This window comes from Camponotus vicinus, unplaced genomic scaffold, assembly GCF_025532165.1.
Source record: "Camponotus vicinus isolate PSW18456_S1 unplaced genomic scaffold, iyCamVici1.0 SCAF_13, whole genome shotgun sequence".
Taxonomy (NCBI): Eukaryota; Metazoa; Arthropoda; class Insecta; order Hymenoptera; family Formicidae; genus Camponotus; species Camponotus vicinus.
Genome location: NW_028141949.1, coordinates 14,454,626 through 14,477,300, shown reverse-complemented (window position 1 = coordinate 14,477,300; position 22,675 = coordinate 14,454,626). Strand labels below are relative to the sequence as shown.

Sequence of the window (22,675 nt, the reverse complement as noted above, 5' to 3'; positions counted from 1 at the left end):
CAACTCTAAACGTCAATTTACTCACGCGGGTTTATAAGCAGCGCGACAATAGGCCAGGAGGACGTTGATCAGAACTGACAATAGTTGCATATAATGTTACTCAAGTATTGATTAATCTTGATCAATTGATTCGCGATACAATCACCAATTGTATATCGCGTATATTCCGATAGGACAAAACGCTGCATTACTTGACATCTGGCACATGACAAATTCATGATCACTTTGCGGCAACGAAGCTGCTCGAGAGCGCTCGAGCGATCTAATAAAATCAGATCGTGAATCACGTTAGAACGGAAATGAAGGAAGGAGGAAGGAGGGGAAGAAAAAAAAAGAAACGAACGTTTCTCCGCGGATTCGCGTCGTGTTTGCCGTGATGTTTGCAAGAGCGAGGGAGAGCGCGCCTCGTGCAAGGCGTGGCTCGCCCTACTTTCGCGAGAGATACGACAGACGAGTTGCAGATCGAGAGTCACTTCCCTGCAGCGTCTCGTCCCGGCAGCAGCAGCAGTCGTCGCTTTTCGATTCCGTGTGCACGCACACCGAAAATGAGACTTTCTCTTACATTAGACGGTACGCGAACTCCATCCGCGCGTTTACAAACAACGGGAAAGCTCTCCAGCTCGATCGCCGGATGCTCTCTCTCTCTCTCTCTCTCTCTCTCTCTATCTCTCCGTCTCTTTCTCGATGTGTGATGCGGAGAAAGAGATCTAATTTTCGACATAGCACAGATGCACGATATGCAGCGGATATGTAGACACAGAATCCGCAAAGGAACTGCGCGATTACAACTCCAATTTCGGAGCTCGAGATTGTTAGATCCATCGCGGAGTAAAAATGTTGATGTAAGACGGAAATTGTTCCTTTTTTTATTTCGGAAATGAACGATGTTTAATACTTGACTGCTAGTCTCTCAATATTATATTCAATTATATCTTTATACGTGTATTGCATACTTGTACCTTAAATCTTTAGCTGAGAGCAAATAAACGAACGAAATTTATGAACATCTGATATCGAAAATACTTATGCGAATAAAGCTTCTTTTAATGTATTCGGTTTTTATTCGTAAGAAAATTTTCAAATTGTTGATCTTTAACACGCACACAAAATTTGATATTTAATTATTTAGAATCCTAATATTTTAAATAAATTTATTATTTAATAATAAATTTATTATTATTTTTATTATTTATTTTTATTATTTTATAATAAATTTTAATAAATTTATTATAAATTTATTAATATATTTTAATGATATTATATAGGTATATTATATATTTATGTATATAAGATACTAAATTTTGGAATATGTTCGGTTATATTGTATAATTAATGTGCTGTGTAATAAATATATATGTTATATATAATTAATTTAATTATTTAAAATATTATAATATCCAAATATTTTATGTTACATGTAACATGTTACATAAATATATATAATTTATTGTATATCTATTGTATTAATGAAAACAATATTTAGACGGAAAGAGATGTAGATGTGTTGCGCAAAAATTTTATTTTTATCGAATTTACCGTTATTCCATAATTGTTTATTTCCTGTCGCAATTAATTATTTTAATTTGTTTAATTGCTATCTTGCTGTTATTTCGGATTACATTCTTGACAACAATATTATTTGTGAAACACTCGGATATGTAGTAAATATGTCGAGCTTTAGCAGATAGGTAATTATTGTAAACATCGGAATATTGATAAATATCAGAGTACACCCAGACTCTCTCTCTCTCTCTCTCTTTCACTCTCTCTTTCTCCCAGTCAAATAATTATTTACTAAATTATCTCCCAATATGTTCCTATCCTCTAGCAATAATACGTCAATTTGAGCATTAATCGTCACATTTGGAGTGTGCACGCACGATATGATACGAATTCCACTTTTTCGCTAATTATCAGAAAAGACAATCAAAAAAAGCGAAAGCGGAATTACGGAGCTTTCAAAACTGTCGCAAACAAAATATAAAATTCGAGCGTGCCATGTTTTAACGATACACACCTTTTTTTAAGTATGTACATGCATATGTAGGGTGTAACATCAACAAAGATTTACGACGCGCTCGAAAAAACGGGCGGAGAACATAAAGCGAGAGCAAGAGGCGCACGAAAGGGGGTGGAAGGGTGAAAAAGCAAGTCGCGGGAGATGCGAGGCGTAGCCTCTCGTGGGTAAAACTTTGACCAACAACCTACTGGAAATGGAGAACGCGAGTTGCTGCAGCCGGGGCCCCCTTCCCCCCTTCACCGGTTTAATTATCCATGCGCTTTGTGCGTGTATGGTTGCTCCAACAAGAGCAACGGCAATGGCACAAATGGCGGTATGAGAGCGTGATTGCTCGGACCGTAGATAGCGTAGCAGCGCGATTAATCTCTGTTCAACAAGCCGGCGATCAAAGTAAAAACAGCGTCGAGCGGCGAGCCGCTCTCTCCGTCTTACGTGTAATTTTCGACGAAAATTCTAACTGAAAATTCGAGCTGAAATCCTAAAGGATTTCTCGACACGCTCACCCGTTTGTTTGTCCGCTTGTCTGTTTGTTGCAGCAACAAAGATAGACGCGTGCGCTCCTCGTCGTTTATTCCTTCCGGCAGAAACAAACGGCATCCGAGACTGCATGCGGCGACATTTTTCTCGTCGAGAACGTATAACTGTCTTTTTCGCCTTTTTTTCAATTTAAAAATAGCGTTTATTTATCATTAAACGACGTTAAATTGTAATAGAAAGGACTTTAATTAAAGGTTTTTGTGCTCTCTTACAACAGTTATTTCGATTTACGTTATCCCAAAATATATTTCATTATATGTATAAAACATTCGAAATTTTAAAATTGTTAAAGCAAAGTAATCGTACACAAAGAAACGTTGTTACGTATGAAATTATTTTATTAAAATCGGAAAAAATATAGAAAGCAATAATAACAACTTTGTTTATATTTCTCTAATTCTTTGAAAAAAATACAAAACTTTATTAACAATATGCACCAAATTTTATTACATATTATCGTATCGAAAAAGCTTAAAAGGAAATTAAAATCATTGTTTTTATGTAATAAAATTTTTATAATAAATATAATAAGAATGAAACATATATAAAAATAAAATGCTAATTAATGATTTAACACGAAGTAAATAATTATTTACCGAGAAATGAATATTTAGTTTTTCAATTGTTTAGCTTAAAAAAAATAAATTTTGACAAATTGCACTTTAAAAGTACAAACAGATAATAAAATCGTATTTTTTAACCATCTTTTATATTAAATTTATTATAACATTTAAACAATATTTCCTATTGAGATTTTATCGAATTATATAGAAAGATATCATATTCAAGTTTTGACAGAGAATAGATTATTTCAATGTTCGATGAGGGAGAAAAAGAGCCAGCCAAGAGAATTTTGTCCCATTTGCTAAAATAATTATTTACTCGGTAAATTTTCTCTTCTCTCTCTCATTTTGATGGCGTATCCCCCATCTTCTTATCTGTTTTCGTCTCATAACTTCGGTCAATTTCGTCGCCAAGTCTAGTTCTCTCGATTTTTCCGCTTCCGGCGAATTTTCACATTCGCAAAAATTGCTACTTCTGATTTGAACGAGTCGTTGGAAAAGTGGAAAAGTTTCTTTTCATTCTCGTGCACTACGCTAAAAGGGCGGAGAGACATTGAAGCTGCCAGCGGAGGAAAATGGCACGATCGAACGTACGATCGTCCGATGTCGAATGCAGATAATAATCTACATAAAGTTAATTCTCGCGTGACCAGGATTTCAAGATGTAGTTAGATATAACTAAATTCATATCGGTATTTGATATTCCACCAAATTGCCATTAAACCGGTAATTTCGAGATTCAAGAGAGTTTAATTTTCCGAAATATCTAACGGATAAATTTTTATATTTATACGTGCAAATATGTCTTCTACTAAACTGTATTTAGAGAACATTCCTACTATAAGAAACACAAATTTTTTACAGAAACTGTTGCAACGATTAATTCTAAATTATCATGAATGATTATAATTACATATATAACTTGTACTATCTATTTACTGGATTTTTCTAATTTCATTTATATTTAAGTATCTCATAAGATACAAAAACTGTTGTATTTAATTTATATTATTATGGTAATATATATTCCGTTATGTGAATGAAGGAGAAGGGGGCAGAGGAAGGAATAGCTTAAGATTTACCGAAGAACATAATCTTTGTTTAATGAATAAGGCGTATTCTTGCGTTATTAATTAATTCTGATTAAAATTCCAAAGTTAAATTTTAATGAAGATAAAGCCGATTTAATTCCTTCAAAGTTAAATTTTAACGAAAATAAAGCCGATTCAAAATTAATTAAAAGATCTTATTTTGTAATCTATTATGTAATGTCTATTATATATAATAAATAAAAATAACAGAAAATAAAGAATAATAAAGAAACAACAAAAAATAAAAAATAATAATAAAGAAAATAATAAAAAATAATTTTAAAAAATTATATTATATTTAATAATAGAGATATTTTCTTAAAATATACAATTAGTATATTTTTCGTTAAAATACATTATGCTGTAAATAATTAATTTTTTGACAAAATACATTGTTATTATTAATATCTACTTTTTCAAAAATATCTAATTTCTTATTTTATATTCCAATCTTTTTATTCTATATACACTGCACTTTTGGTGCAATCATCAAAATATTAACCGATATCATTAGCTATTGTGCATCTCGGATGTTAGAATCAACCCAGTCTATTATTTGTATCATATGTAATAAGAAAGGCACACGATTAACTTATCACATGCACCGTTTCAAATCATGCTCTCGTTCCAATTTTCCATTTCTATTATTTTATTTACGTTTGAAGAGAAATTATAGAAAGTAAGCGCACTGTAGAACAAATGTTTTCATTTACATTTATTTAAAAAGTGAAGATTAAAAGATAGCAGAGCTATACATTGTTCGTGTTTCAAGTTCAAGTTAAGTTTTATTAATTTCTGCGAGGAAAAGAGAAATTGTAGACATAACGCAATGCGGTTATAATAAGGAATACAAATCTTTTATACTCCTTATAATTCCCCATAATTATCTTTTATAATTGCATATGCTTTTTCATAATTATATATGTTTATACAGTTATTTATATGAAAAACAGAATTATACTTCTCTTTACTCACTGTAAAATATTTGCTTTTACTTGTGAAACGAATACTTGTAATGACATTTGCCTCATTCATAATTTTTTTCTTGTTTATAGCTCATTGTTATAACTCACAGCTACAACATTTATAACTGCTTCATTTCTAACTTTATCTTAGACATCATTTCCGTTCCAAATCCCGCTCAAATGTGCACATTGTGAAGCGAAAAGTGGAAAAAAAGAAAGAGGAAGAGAAAAAGAAGTGTAAGGCGAAGGAGAAGATAAGTCTGGTAGTTGAAAGACGGCCAAAGCGAGCAAAAGATATCCACGACAGAGCGGATGAATGAGACTATCAGTGGTCTTTCAGCCAGCAGGTAGGCAATGATTAATAAGTAACGTCGATTTCGTTCAAAGTGCGGCTATGCCGGAACTTCAAAGCATCCCCCCACCACCCTGTCACAGAAATAATCGCACATAAATAGAATTTATTTCGAGAAATATGTGAAATGGTGATTATAACTCGAGAAAACAGCAAATCTAAAACAATGCACAATATAAGCGAATAATTCCCTTTTCACATTTCTATTAAATCAATCTCCGATTAAAAAAAGTAAAAATAAAAAAAGTTTAATGATAAGTAATAAAATAAAAAGTAGATATAAAATAGTAAAAAAGAACATAATAAGTAATAAAATAAGAAGTAAAAAGAAAAAAGTTTAATAAAAATCAAATAAAAATCTAAAATAGAAAATAATTAAATAAATAAAAAAAACAACAAAAAGTAAATAAAATAAAACAAAAATATTAAGTAATAAAAAAAGTACGCCTACGTCAGTGAAACTAAATGCAATGTATTAATTATAATTGCGTATTTTCTATTAAAAAAAATCATATATATAATTTCATGGATTCTAAATTTGATAAATTCAGATTCGCATGAATTGTCGAGTCTGTCACCGTGATATTGTTTACGCTCCAGAAACATTTGATTTCTCCGTTTCAAATAGTCCGAGACTTAAATTCGTGGCAACCTTTTTTGACGTAAAATTTATCGTGTCATTAAATAAAAATATTCCTTAAAGATGACATCCGGGAAAAAATCTCTGTCGTGCATTTTCTTTTTGCCTCTCTCTCTAAAGAAGCCATAAAATAATTGTACCCAAGTTATTAACGTTCTTTCTATATTACTATTTATAATAACCATGATGAATAAATTCACTACTTTTCCTTCATAGGTAAGTAATTATCAATTAATTTCAGTACAAAGGAGCTTCTCCCAGCGGAAGTTATGCTCAGAAGTGAAGTTAATAATATGTTAGCCGATACATCTGTGATATCTCACACTCCGGAACTGCATATTAATATTGCATTACTTCAATTACAGAAGCGCAAACTTTCAGAATTACATGTTATAGCCTTTTATCTTCTCTCTCTATTTTTCTCTCATAACGGAGAAAAATAACAATAAGCAACAAAAATGAAATCGATGAATATAAAGTTGCAGAAAATGGCAAAAATTGGAACTGGTAAAAATCACATTATGCATCTATCAAAATAAATCATATTATGCGCATTTTGAATGTAATAATACAATACAGATAGCTTTTCTGTTTTTCCTCCGATAATATGATAAAACTTTTGGAACCGATTCTCTTTATTTCTCTGAATAGCCGTTTTAATTAAAGCATATAATCGAGAAATTAATAATCAAAATGCATATGTGTGTCGATTTGATAAAATGTATATAAACTTCAAAAATAATTGAAGCATAATTAATTGCAAAATGATAAACTCTTACGTTTAAAATCAAACTCAGAAGCAGAAACACATCCAATTTTCCAAATTTACTTCTTTTACAAATATATCAAACACGAAACAAACATCTGTTGGATGACATTTACTAACTCGAGCAATTATGCATTCACAGAAACAGCAAGTAAACTTATTTCGGATTGGAAATTATCGTAATCATAATATTTTACTTTCTACCGTGCATGTATCTGTTACAAAATCAATAATCGAATATTCTATCTCATATACAATTTAAGAAAAATTAAAAATATATTTTATCTGGTACACAAGAGTATATATGGAATTTTTTTTTATTTCAAAATTATATTAATCAATATGAGATTTAAACTTGATACAAAAAATGCATAGGAAATTGAAAATATAAACTTGTTTTGTAAGAAAACTATAATTTTGCTATTCTGAATTAAGATAATGGAGTTTGACATTAATTATACAATTATTTTCGCATAAAGATTTATAGCTTTTATAAACTTTCTAATGATGATCGCAAATATTAGAATTTTATTTTCAAATCAATCAACCTACTTTCTACTTTTTTTTAATTAAAGTAATTTAAGAAAATTAATTTTAGCGAATAAATGAACATATTGATTGGCACTCGCGCGAGTTTCTGGCTATCTAAGTGTGTTTCGAAATCAGGGTACAAAGTCACCGGAGCATCGCGACAGCCGTATTAGCGGGAGCAAGTGCAATGACAAAGTCGGGAATGCGAAGTGAGGAGGGAGGAGGTAGGTAGGTGAACACGGGAGGGCGATTTAAAGCGACCAACCAAGTCGTGCTAGGGCCGACTCCCTCTGAATGAATATTCAGAGGCGACCGAGAACCGCGGAGAGAACGTGGTCTTGGTGCCCCGGGTGACCTCTCGTGGAAACGGCCGAGTGAAATGGTCCAAATCACGGGGAATATTCAGATTTTGCCCTGGGCGAATTACTTCTATTACATATAGCTCACGTGTGATCACGAGCGTCGCCACACGAGTACTTATGTCAGCGGGAAAATCCGAGTTCTCGTTGTATAAGTCTTCGCAAGAATATCCGAGAGCCATCGCTTCTTATTTTTAGATACGTGGTAAAAAGCTAATAGAGCTACGTCGATAATTTCACCCTTTACGTACGTATCTCTTTCTTATCTTGCATGCAGAGTATCATTGCATAAATCATAAAGAGTAAATTTAATTGGAACAGCGATCTGATGCAGAATTGATGAATCTTATAAGCTCTTAACTAGTTTTATAATACCAATGTATATGCATAGAAAGTAAGATCAAAATCATGTCTGGAATAAAATACCTTGTACGATCAAGATTTGTTTGAGAAGAATCTAACAAGGAACTTTGCGAACTGGAAAATTCTGATTTTGATGAAACTTTACTCATGTGAAGGAAGGAAAGGTAAATAGATGAATTTAGAAATTTTCGATCCAAAATCGATTCTGGAAAGGATGAAATCCCTCATATGTAGAACGACTTTTTGCGACCTTTCTCGATATATTTCCAAAGTTATACAAGATATAAAAAAATGTTTCATGATGAGAATATCTGTCTATTTAAGCACATTAATAAAATAACTTTTTCTAAGATTTTTGAGAGAATTTTTTTCAGAAATTATTTTTAAAAAATTTTATTAGCGCGATTATTAGAGATGTTCTTATGATAAAATTGTTCATCCCTTAGAATCATTTTTGACAACTGAAAATTTTTAAATTAATTTAGAAATTTCGTAAATTTATTTCATTTATTTCCCTTACATGTGTGTAAAATTTCATCAAAATTAGAATTCTCTAGTTTGCGAGATTCCCTTGTAAGAGTCGAAATTAAATAGCACTGCTGTTCTCATTGCAAATGCTGCAGATGCTGCGAATAATGTACATGCATACTTTACATGTCGTACAGATTTATGCGCGCACATTTGTTAATTTATACTGGCAAAAAAGAGGAAATGATTAAGAAAACAATATGCAATTACAATTGAAAGTAATTACAAGGTAATTTCCATAACAAAGTGATAATTACTATTTCTCAGAAATTGCATTATTTTGGGCAAAATTTTTTTAAAAACAATGACAAAAGAAAAATTTTTTTCTCTTAAAATCGGTAATTTTTACTTCAAAAAAAATTTTTTTCCAACGTTTTGAAAATATATTAAATTATTTAGTTTGTTTACGCATCATTTCATATACACGAAACACCCTTTAAAAGGATCGTGTTTTTTATTTTCCAAATGGCTGTGTTTATTAAAAGTTTTGCTTTAATTTTAATGGGTTTGCTGTGAAAATTTCACATGGACATGACTGTTTCGTCGAAAACTACATAATTTTCATAAAACTAGGAGAGAAAAATTTTATTAATTGCACAATCCTAGTGAATACCTTGATATTAAATTTAAAAAAAATTTGATACGTATATTTCTTGTACATAAATCATACACAAATAATTAACGAGGATATTTAAATATTCAATAATACTTAAATTCAATAATAAATTAAATTTCAATTTAAGCATTTATAAAAAGAGAGGATATTCTGTTCTCAATCATACACGCATCAATCTTAATCAAGAACATTAACCACCACAAGTACATTATTTCGTAGAATTGCAACAATGACATCGATATACTTATCTCGGATGAAATAGTAAACGGTATCGGTCCCAGATATCCTCCCCCGTAATATCCTGCTAGAGTACTTTGCGATAATTTCGTTCGACTTTGAAAATGTGTACGTATACATGTTAAATCAGCGGATATCCCCCTCGGTACTTTGTAAGCGACATTTTCGATAATCCCGGCGCTCGCATAATCTCCATGCGCGCCCGTGGGCGTTTTACAGCCTGCGTCGATTGCGCTTGTTAGGGCTCGTGGTGGAGGCTGCAGGTTACCGACTTGCAACTCGAGACTCTCGCAAGGGCTGCATCTCGGATTGCAAGGCTACGGTTGGTTAGAACGGGACACAATACCGCCTACGTGCAAAGTGGTTTCCTCTATCTTAGATTGCCCTAGCATCCCCCATACATGCGAGGGACCGTTTAAATTTACACGACGCGTAAACTTTGTGAAAATTTGCGTAAGTAATAATACTCGCGGGGATTTCGGCTGGATAAACTGACACGAGTTGAGATTTCGCGACTGATGATGAAGAGAGTGTCACACGTGTGCGTGCAAATTTTACTTCAAATACTCCGATAATTTTCTTCGGTTAGGTTATCGTGTCAGCGAGCGAGGGAGTAATATTCAAAATAAGATAGATGTACAAGAGAGAGCCGGCGTGGATGGTATTACATTCAAACAAATCAAACGCCCATATATGGTGACGCATCGTATCGTGTGATCTCGTTAGCTTTCAAGTTTTTTTTTTTTTTATTAACTTTTTTTTAGAGATACGCAAACGAAAATTCCAAAATGGTATTCGTGTACAAACAATGTGTAATCAAATGACGTAAAAAAATTGAATTTTTTCATACGCGGAGAACTAACTTCTCACATGGGTGCAATCTTGTTCTCCTGTCAAAAAGAGAGAGAGAGAGAGAGAGAGAGAAAACGAAAGAAATAGAAATTATGAGACGAGTCGGACGAGATATTAGGCATGCGATAAAAACGAGCGGACACGCCTGGAGCGCGGAAAAAAGCAGAGGCACCGAAATTTCGTGCAGGGCGTACTGCACACCAGGGAAATTGCCGAGTATAATGGACAAATGATAATTTAGTGTAGCGCGACGTACGATAAATGAGAACGGCGACGGACGGCATAAAAATTCTTCTCATTTCCAAAATTCGGGACGTGGAAAATTAATCGTCGCCATCCCAAGCGTCACCGAACACGTCCTACGAGTCCGCCTTCGAGATATAATAGGGTTGCACCGAGAGGTTCAAAGCAAATAATATTGATTCAAATATAATATTGAGAATATCTTCAATGATATAAAAATTGTATGATTGATTTTGAAAATTTTCTCAAGCTTAAATCTTTTGTCTTGAATGTGTCTTTGTAGCAAAAATTTCGTCTTGTATTGTCTTGTTTCGATTTTATTAACAATTTTTTTTTTAAATATTTAAGATAATTTTTATATAATTTAAATTAATTATGGTATGATTAATTCATATTATACGAGCCTCTTATTAACAATTCTTTTTTAAACATTTAAGATAATTTTTATATAATTTAAATTAATTATGGTTAATTTATATTATATGAGCCTCTTATCAATCCTTTTGTGTTATTTTAATATAATTTACAATAATTATTATTATTTATATTGTTTACTTTCTAAAATACACAATGTATACATACATATATATTTGTTTATTTATTTATTTATTGTCTTTTCAAAAACACAGTTGCATAATGTGCTATACGAAAAATTTTATATTACTTTAATTAAAAAATTATATAAAATTTTATATTGTTTATATTATCTACTGCATTAATTGCTTCTAAATTTATTAATAAAAGTATTTTTATTCATCAAGTAAAATATAAGCTTGTATAATGCAGTGGATTTTTCTTATCTAATTTACATATTTTAGCTTTCTTTAAGAAATCAATAATATTATTCTTGATATTCCCGGCAACTAATTAAAAATTTCGTGTCGACCCTCTCTCCAGATTCAATTATAAAAGTGTCGATATCTCGCGCGGCTCTAATAAATAAGCGAAACGCAAATGTTCCTTTCACACCGCGAATAATTCGCCAAAGTAAGCGCTTTGTAAAAGAGACGTTAACGCTCTTGATTTTTCGTCCTGCGGGATTAATTCGATTCACCGGCGCGGAAGCATCGCGCGGGAGCGCGTTATACGTTGATGCTGTACGAGAGCTGCTGCTGCTGCTGCTGAGGGTCCGTATGGTGGAGGTCCATTTGCGGGCCACCGGTAATTTCCTCGGGGAAGAATCCCGACTGTATAACGAACACGAGAGAGAGAGCGTGCCGAACATTTGCCCGCGCGATTACACCGTATTTCGGAGAGCCAGCCATGCCGATTCACGCGTATAATCGGCGCGATTAATAAAGACCGCCCGGTCTTATAACTGTAAAGTAGCGCGAGTCGTCGGGCCAAGAGAGAACAGGTCGTCGTGAACCAGGACACGGTGAGAGAGCGAGAGAGAGATAGCGATACCGTTCATCGGATGTTCCCGTCCGATGACCGCGACGCGAGGCACATCACATGGGCAAATTTCCTTCGGCTGTCAAACGAAACAACGTAAGCGCGTTTACGGATATACACGTACGTGAATTCGGATCTGGGGGATCTCGAAAAATCCCGCGTATAAGGGATTTTTTTCACAAATAATCCTGCGATCCGTTAATAAACGTAATATTCGCGGATATCAGATTCCATTTCACCATTGTTATTATTATTTCGCGTACGTGAGGTCCATACTTTTTCGCCCGTTATACGCTCGCGATTATCATTAGCATAGAAATTGGCACCGTGCACCGTCAGTAGAATGTGTACGTCGTAAACTTTGCGAATCGTCGCCGACGATTTTCGAAATGTAAAACCGAAACTATTTTCTAAAGTATAGCGACGAATGTGAACGACGCGCTAAAGTCTGTGCTTTCAATCGACAAGTATTTTCCGGCTCGATAAATACATTCGTGATGACAGAAAATTTATATAATTTCATATTTGAATAAAAAATTTTATCCTTATTTCGATAGAAAATTTACAAATTTTATTGCGTTGCTAATTTCTATGTCGAACATTTGATGAATGATGCTTGCAATATTTCGAGAAGTATACATGTGCATTTTGAATTTATTTTATTGTTTTTAAATATTGCCTTTATTAAAACGCACGTCAATGTTTTACAAAATTAATAGTTTACTAACAATCTCGCAAATTCGAAATTCTGATTTTTATGAAACTTTAAAACTTACATATAGGGAGAGGAAATAAATAGATGAATTTATAAATTTTTATTTGCCACTCAAAAATGATTCTAAAGGATGAAATCATTGTTCATGTAGAGCGGCTTTTTGCCCTTCTCGATGTATTTCGAAAATCATTGGAGATATCGAAAAATGTTTTATACAAAAGTTTTATAAAAATACTTTTTATTAATGTGATTAAATAGAAATATTTTCATAAAACTTTTATATAAAATATTTTTTAATATCTCCAATAATTTTGGAGATATCGGAAAAAAGTAAAATTCCGTTCTACATATGAGTTTGAATTGGTTTCACCTTTTAAAATCATTTTTAGGCCACAATGAAAATTTCTAAATTCATTTATTTACCCTCCCACCCCCCATATGTCTGTAAAGTTTCATTAAAATTAAAATTCCCCACTTCGCAAGATTTCTTTTGTAAGAGGAAACATCTCATTATCTTTAATAATAATTTGTAAAATATTTCAAACCGTCTTTTTTTTTCATCTAAAATACAAACAAGCAGATAGAAATGTAAAAGCTTCTTGTTAGTTAATTCGCAGACAAACTTTCGAGCGACATGACGATCGATCCAACTGTAATACGATTGAATTACTATGGAGGCACATCGGCGAAGCGATCGAATTTCTATGTCTCCTGCGAAAAGAGTAATGCGATTCTATCCTACGATAGTATATTTTTTTCACCTAGTCATAAAAAAAAGAAAACGATCTCTCGAGATCTCGCATCTTTACTGTCATCGTCTTGTACCTTGTAACTTTAGTCTCTCGTTTGCGTTTTCCTTCACAGCTCATGTTCCTGCACATATTGCACTCTAAAATTCATATTATTGCCATAAAATACAGATCGATGCATATCTCATCTTCGGCAAAAGCTTGCATTCCGATAAACAAATGGTCATGCAACACGTTTAGTAATTTTATAACGTGCGTTAAATATCTGTAATATTAATTTTAAATCAAGAAATTACGAGCTTCAATTTAAAAAATTTTTAAATAAAAAATATATTAAATATTATGTATATAAAATTAAATTTTTTTTTAAATTTGACAATTATATTTTGTATATCGATTTTTAGCTCGATTTAAATTACGATTACATCTTTTAATGTTCCTCATTTATATAAAAACATAACATGATCTCTTTCTAGAAAGAGTATCATTATCTTAGATCTTCGTTCTTGAAACAATAAAAATAAAAAATATTGCAAATTTCTTCCACGAAAAAATAAAAATTATATAATTGCTCTATATTTTTTAGTTAATAATATTATTAAATTTTCTAAAAGTGCCATAAAACTAACTCTTTGGCCGAGCTTGACGAGTTCATTACATGTTTCCGTAAGTTGTAGGTACGTGTCGCGTAAAATACAGTCATTATTACAATATACGACTACTTGCGGTGTAAATGTAAACACACAGTTACGCGTGTAACTATAATATATTGTACCACCACACGTGATATAAATTGCACAGCTAAATGATTACAATACAACTTCTTCATAATATATTTTATTCGCATTTTATACCTCGACAATTTGTCCCAAAAGGTTTGTTCGGAGAAACATTTATTTTCTCTTCATTTTGCAAATCAAACGAGCGATTACCTATTGTAAAGTAATGAAAGAAAAAATACCTCGGTTTCCTTTTTCCCCTAATGACATGTATTATATGAAAAATGTATGACATGATTTATCACTTGGTCGTAAAACACGGAGAAAGTCCCGTTATCTATGCGTCGCATTAAACATATGTGACCGTACCGCATTATCTAATATGCACATCAGAAAACACCGTCGTCCCATGGATGTCTGCGTGCATCGAGGTATACGTGAACCCAGGCATACGAGAACCGTCTGATTCCTTATAATCGCGGGTGGATTATCATCAACTTACCCGGCGATACGCGACATTTAGTGCGGCAGGAGCGGGAACGTGACTGCGTGGAAACGATGTTGCGGAAAATGATGTACGCTCGTCTCGTCGTCCCCGCGCGTTACACGTCAGGGGATCCCCATAGCTACGGGGCAATCGAATTTTCATCGCCGCGAAGGCGAGCTCTGAATATTCATACGGTCGGACGAAACCGTGTACCCGGTGTACCCTTCGCACACGTCCTCTCCCCCTCTCCCACGCACCCCCCAAGAGCTCTATGTGCGTTATCCTGCATAGATCATAGGCGGGACTCGGTTCGGGTTGTTCGCTCCTTCGCGCGCCAGCTGAATTTAAACCGAGGGTGCACGATCGCTCGAGGCTGCATCGGAGCAAATCGAATATTCTCCGAGGAGAAAAAAGTTGCATCGTATCGATGACATATTGTCTGTAGCCAAGTAACGGTTTCGTGCAGAAAAAATTATCGAGTGAAATAAACCGAGGCAAATGGCAAACCAATTGTGATTAATCTTCCCTTCCTCCCTCCCTTTTATTATCGTATTAAATTATCTCGTTCTATTTGTTCTCAAGTAATTACAATTTTCTTAAATTTTTCTTCAAGTTTAATGACACTTGGCATCAATTTAACTACTTTTTATTAAATATATAAAATGAAAAAAGCAATACTCACAAAATTAATTGAAGACAACAAATCCCTGGATTCCTAAAAAAAATAAAAAAAATTATTTAAATATCAAATTATTGAAACAATATTAAAAAAATAGAATTGAAAAAATAGAATTTTTCAAGAAATAGAAATTTATACTTTTACTAACTTGTAAAAGTATTTTTCATCGAATATTTGAAGAAGAGAGAGAAAGAGTTTATGTTATGGTTATAAATAAGTTTATCAAACACATGAAACAAACAAGTCTATCTTCGTCTCAGTCCATTCTACTATAACTAACGTGTCAAATATCGTATAATCAGTCGTTGAAGTCTGTTAAACGTGCGCGAATATACTCTTGAATATTCTCTGTGACGATAATAATTATCTGATAATTTTCTATTAAGGAATTTATTTATATAAACTTTTATATATATAAAATTTAATAATAAATAAAAAGAGAAAGAAATTTAATTATTATTATATTGCAATGTTGTTTCAGATTTACCATGCATTAATATTAAAATGTATCAATAAATCTCAGTTGTTTGTAATATTATATGTATAATTGATATATTATAATATGTTCTTATTTATTTTTACATAAAAAAATCTGAAACAATTAATCAATATTTGTTTCAAGGTATATCATTATTTATACGTCCGACTTAAATATAAGAGACCTCAACATCGTGCGCCTGACCTCAGAGTTTCATCGAAGGTAAAAGTGAAGTGAGGAAGATACGTATATGTGAATGTGTGTGTGTGAGAGAGAGAGAGGGAGGGGGATCACAAATATATGCGCATATTCACAAGTATGATGAGTGAATATACGCATGCAAACATGAGCCATTTTTCAATGCACATTTTACATATGCAGTCGTACTTGCAGTACGATACGCATGTAACTGTTAAAGCGAGAGGATGATAAAAAAGAATTAAGGCCAAAGCAGAGAGAGGAAGGAAAAGAATAGAGAAGAGAGAGAAAGAGAGAGAATAAACGCAAACGGAGGCCATCGCTATTCGACACGCTGGATAGAGGGCTCACTTTAGGGAGGGTCGAACGAGTGTGCACAAAATTGAGGGTAACATTGCCAGCTGGCATTCTGTGTACACAGTACATATAGATATATATACACATACACACACAGATGCTTCATAAAAAGGGGAACGTCGATAGTAGAACGAATGATTGCAACGAATTCGATGATTATTTTCGCTTAATTCTTAGTAGTGGATTTCTCGGTGATGCATTCATTTAAATCTCGTTATTTATTTAAATTTCGTATAACTAAGTTTTAAATTAAATTAATCTGCTAAAATGTCCGTGCAAAATTAATTGAAAAAGAGAGATTTAGTTACTATTAAAAAAACTTAATCTACTAGAATCTTTTAATATTCAATATTATTCGTATTATTCACGATCGATTTAATATTCAATATTATTCGTATTATTCATAATCGAAATTTTTGCCGCAAAATAATTTCGAGAATAATCGCGAGAAATTGTTCAAAAATATATTTCTCGATACTAATCCTCTTATTTCTCGCGAAAGAGTGCGGATAATCGTTGCCCAAAATTTTCCCAATTCGAGATTACGGACTTCATTTTTGGCTTAAAATAAATTTTAACTTTATAAAAATTTCAATTTTTACCTTTATAAAAAATACTTATTTTACCGGTTTTCCTTGGAACGGTAAATCTCCCATCCGGAAACTTGCATATCCGTAATCTACGCGTCATAAACTTTAATTTCAGTCACAAATGAAGTCCTCAAGATGGGAAAATTTTGGACAACAAACCTGTGCACATTCATCCATATTTTTTCTCATATAGGATAGATTTCAAATTTTCATTCAAAACTCTCTTCTATGATTTTTTTATATTTACAATAAATTATTTCTCTTCTCTCAACATTGAAAAAAATACTTTCAAACAATTATATTCTCATTGTATTATTATGCTATTAATAATGATTCATTCATCATATTATTATGTCATTAATAGTGATTTATTCAGTGTGTATACGTTCAAAAACTAAAGAATAAACAGCAAGATCCTAAAACATCCTGCACGTGTTTTATTACATCACAAATAAAGATGAAAATATTAAAAGCTAGCTGACGGAAAGAACACAAGGGCATGTATGAATAAATATAAAAAAAGAAAATACTACAGAAAAGTTGAGATTATTCTTCAGAAAACTGCATCCACAAATTTACATCCACATCTCTTTTTTCCAATAAAAAATTTAAAATATCTCTTCTTTAAAAAAACATAATCTATCGACGATTATGCAATTATATCAGAACATTTGATCGAACTTGACTATAAGCTTTAGTTAAATATACATCTTGAATTATACATATGCGTATAAGAGAAGAATCGAAGAGAGAAAAACTGTACGGAACTTATGGGATGCGTGGGAGATAAACAGTTAACGGCATCGTAATGTATGGTAGATTTTCATCATTTTGTTTGTAAATTTATGTATTCCACACCTGGTGAGTTTATATCAGACTGCAACCGATCGTAACGACTTATTCGTGATGCACTCTGCACAAGTTTAAGAGCTTACAATGCCGGAAATTTATGCCGGCTAATATGAAAATTTGAAGTCATTTTAAAAGTCGGTCGTTCGAATCGATTTATCTGGCAATAATTCTGAATAAAGTGCACGATAAAGGATGTGACACGTATACATAGTAAATCAATTTCTATCAGCATAGGGATTTTAAAAGCGCGGAGCTTGTGCTACGCTTACACATGCTATACATGCATAAGATCGATTCTGATTAAACCGAAATATAACAAGTACGTCTAGTGACAAGAATATTATATATTTTAATATTATATATTTATCGAATTTCTATCTCTAATTTTCTTAGAAAATTTACAAAACTGATATTTTTGGAAAACAAAGCCTTGCAAAATCAAATCAAGTCTTCAAGCGAGATTGAATCGTCATTTCATCTCGTTTTATCTCGCTCGAAATTTTGAATGATACATCTGCGTTATTTCCAATATCCTCGTATCATCGGATTTATTAACAAAATATAACAAGTAAACATCTAGTGACAAGAATATTATATCTTAACCTTTACATTGTATTGTCATTTTTATCCGACACGTTTTTCAAGAGGAAATAATGTTCAAAAAATCTGAAAAGTCACACGTCTTTTTGGATCCTTCTAAATAAAAGCTAGAAAAATAAATTTCCAAAATAATTCGCTTTAATATATTTTTATTATTGCAAATATATGAACTGAAATGCTTAAAGCATCTCTATGAAAACATTAATGGGATCAAAAATGACGTTCATGTACGGAGTAAGAATTAATATTATTATTATTTATATTTATATACTTGTTATATTATATTTATATTATATTATATTATATTTATATTATATTATATTTATATTATATTATATTTATATTTATTTATATTATTTTATTATTATATTTATTAAATATTTTATTTTTATATTTTATTTTATTATATTTATTATTATTCATATTATATTTATATTATTTATCGAATTTTCATCTCTAATTTTTCAAACATGATTTTTCAAAAATTTCCAATTAACGCAATTGATCTCTTCGGAAAACAAAGCCTCGCGTGCAAAATCAGATCAAGTCTTCGAGCGAGATTGAATCGTCACCTCATCTCGTTTTATCTCACCTAGAATTTTAAGCGGTACATCTGCGTTATCTCCAATATCCCTCAATATCATCGGATTTATTATCAATAATCTAACTTAATCCGCAACCTGGCTTTTATCGGACGCGCAAGCACGTCGGATCGTTTACACGATCGCAGGTACACACTTATAGTCCCGTCAGAGCGCGAAGAGCATATCTCTCCAAGCAGCGACCCGCGGTTAAAAGACCGGAAACGACCGTATAGCGACCGCAAGTACGTCTAACGGTCCTCCCCCTCTTCGTTCTCATCTTCTTTTATCCACGAGTTCACGCTTGCAATTCTCCCTCTCTCTCTTCTTCTATCTCTCCATCTCTCTTTTGCTCTCTCCTGAACGCGCGAACAGTCGCTTAATCTCCACGCTTCGTCTAATCCGCCTGTCGTTCCGCGATATTTTTTGTCTCACAGCAATCATAGCCGCGGTGCAAAATCGTGGCAAAACTGCTTCGATATATATGTGTTGTGTGTCGCTCTATTAAAGTCGAATTTTTAACTGACTGTCAGCGTGAAGAAAATGATTGCGTCTAAAAATGATCTTTCACAATCAAAACCAGTGACGTGAAATGTATAGTATGATTTATAGAAGAGCTTAATTGAATGGAAAGGAAGAATGCATTTTCAAAAAGAATAGACACTATAAAAATAGAAAATCTAATAATTCAATATTAATAATAATTAATATAATTCAATATAATTATCTAATTTCGAATTAAAAAAAAATTAGAATCGACAGCGCATCCCTTTTCTCAGCAATAAAGCCGATTTAAAATTCAAATTTCTCGCGGGAATTTAATTTTAAATGTCACGTTCCATTAAAACATAAAAAATTTAATATTATATCTCAAAAGTGCTAATATGTGATTATGTGATTTCACGTAATGTACGCATTCATTATGATTCTCAGTGAAAATGCATCGAATGTTACAAATTTTGAAAATATTGTTTATTGCATTTTATTTTGCAAATTTAATTTTATGCAATCGATTCTTCAAATAGCGTTGACAGCAGCAAAAATTCGCACGTTTTGATCACGTATCGTGAAAATCAAATCCAATGGGTGTATTGTAAAGTCAGGGAAGCCTTTCTCGTGTAAACACGTTAAAATAGGAGGTCAGAGTAATAATCGGTGTATATCTAACTTTATCGCGGCGTTTGTGAGGAAACTTTCCCGAGATTGGTATAACTTACTCGTGTACATTGATATAGACAATCACGTTTAGATCGAATAAACGCAAGCTATATTAGTTATAGTTAGACTATATCTCGATATAAGAATTTCAAGCATTTGCATATATGTAAAAATAACAGCGCAAAAAGCAAATAAATAAATTTAAAGATCACAATTTTTCATGTATTAAAATATTAATATATTCCTATCTTGAAACAAGAATATACTAAAGTACACGAGTGACATTTCAATTTTTAATTTATACGTAGAAACTTATAAAAGACTCGTAAAAAGTTAGTATATCTGAAAACGGTGTCACGCACATGGACAGGATTCGATAAAATAAATAAACGCATAGTGGGGTGCAAGAGCATAGTGGCTGTCCATATTACACAACGTGAATTCGATTGGACGAGAGACAGTGGAAAGCATCGAGCGGTCTTGAATGTAGTCGGCTTCAAGGCTAACCATTCGCTCACGTTACAGTCCGTAGCATAAGCATAGCGGGTTCTTACATCGATGGACCGTTCACCACGTTACATTCGACGAATTACTACGTTCGTGTTCGAGCAAAGGACCCTACTCGTCAATGTACGGAATATTTGAAGGACACACGCAGGACAAATGTATCCCCCTCGATTTAATTTTTATCCAATTGTAAGATAAATTCAACACATGTAGCAACATAAGTAATGACCAAATCGACCAATTCATTATATTAAACACAAGTTTGTGGAAATATCTCAAGTGCATGCAATATATATCCTTATCTTTTAGTTATCTAAGATTTATAAGAATTCATATATTTGATGAGAGATGCAATAAACTTATTTTTAATACCTTTCTTTAATATATATAATTGACAGATATTTACATAGAACTATTTATACATTTATGCAGATGTGCATTATAATCTAGATAAATATCTAGATAAATATTCAAAGATAAGAAATATGTTATAATTATTAAAAATACATTATAATTATTATAATTTAAAATAAAAATATAGATCACAAGAGTATACTTTTACAATTCTTACAATGCTTGTTTATATATTTAGCAAAAAGGATATTAAAAATAAATTTTCATATTTTTCTCAAACATAAATTCTTATGACTCTAAGATAATAAAAAGAAAAGATAAATAGAAAAATATGCACATGTCTATGTAATGATACACTATCTTACTTCCGATATTTCATAGATAAATATAACCGAGATAAACAGAGTTATACGTTATGATTCAAGTTCAAATGATAAAAAATAATTTCTCTTATATAAATTCTACTTTTAAAAAGAATTTTAGATTTTTGGTGTATGTATATTTGTACGATTTAAAAAAAATACAAACGCATTCTTTCAAATATTTTATAAAATATATAATTGTTGAAAACAATAATTTATATGTACATATGTGCAACACTTTGAGAAAAAAATAGTATTTTTCTCTTTTATGTTCAACGAACGTTATAATTAATTTTATTTCAATAAACTGTTTTTTGACAGTTATATAATGAAAGAAATGTGTATGAAGTTGGCATATCAATTGTCAGCATATCAAAAAAAAAGTGAAGTTCTCTTTGCATACAGCCGAGTTCTATAGTTCTTGATAAATTTTAATAATAGTTCTGGTCATTTAACATAAATAACGGAAATTGGGAAATGATATGCTAACTTCCCGCGAAGTCAGCATATCATATAGTTTTTTAAAAATTTACTCCATTGAATTTTATAGTTTTCGACGAGTTCTATAGTTCTATATCATAGTTCCGATCGTAGACTACCTCTAAGTAATAATTATTAATCATTATCAGCATATCACTCACACTCACACTATAGTGATATGCTATGCTTCTTCGAGTGTAGAGGTGATATGCTGGCCGTATTTCGATAGTTCTGTTTATTCTAAAACAGTTCTCGCATAGTTCTGAGCATATTAATGACTTTTCCAAAGAGTTCTAGTTATGAAAATAATTAGAAAATTTTTTAAACAATTTTTTTACCCAAAAAACGAGTCTCTATGAGTATAGAGGTGATATGCTGGTCGTAATTCGACAATTCTGTTTATTCTAAAACAGTTCTCGTATAGTTCTGGGCATGTTCATTGCCTTTCCAAAGAGTTCTGATGATGGCAATAATTAGAAAATGTTTAAAACAATTATTTTTACTGAAAAACGAGTATTTTCGAGTATAGAGGGTGATATGCTGGTCGTAATTCGACAGTTCTGTTTATTCTAAAACAGTTCTCGTATAGTTCTGAGCATATTAATGACTTTTCCAAAGAGTTCTAGTTATGAAAATAATTAGAAAATTTTTTAAACAATTTTTTTACCCAAAAAACAAGCATCTTCGAAGATAAAGATGATATGCTAACTGTATTTCGGTAGTTCTGTTTATTTTAAACCAGTTCTGGCAT

General features: G+C 32.0%; 1 protein-coding gene across 4 annotated transcripts in view; it reads right to left on the bottom strand.

Moving 5' to 3' along the window:
- The window catches only part of LOC145964348 (semaphorin-1A), a 202,272-nt gene that overhangs the window by 161,549 nt on the left and 18,048 nt on the right, over window positions 1-22,675 (bottom strand). For 3 of the 4 annotated variants that reach the window (XM_083086990.1, XM_083086993.1, XM_083086991.1), the window contains one exon: window positions 15,411-15,443. The exons of the other annotated variant lie outside the window; for it this stretch is intronic. The gene's annotated coding sequence lies outside the window, so the exon portion shown is untranslated. The remainder of the gene's footprint in view (window positions 1-15,410; window positions 15,444-22,675) is intronic. 4 annotated transcript variants of the gene reach the window in all.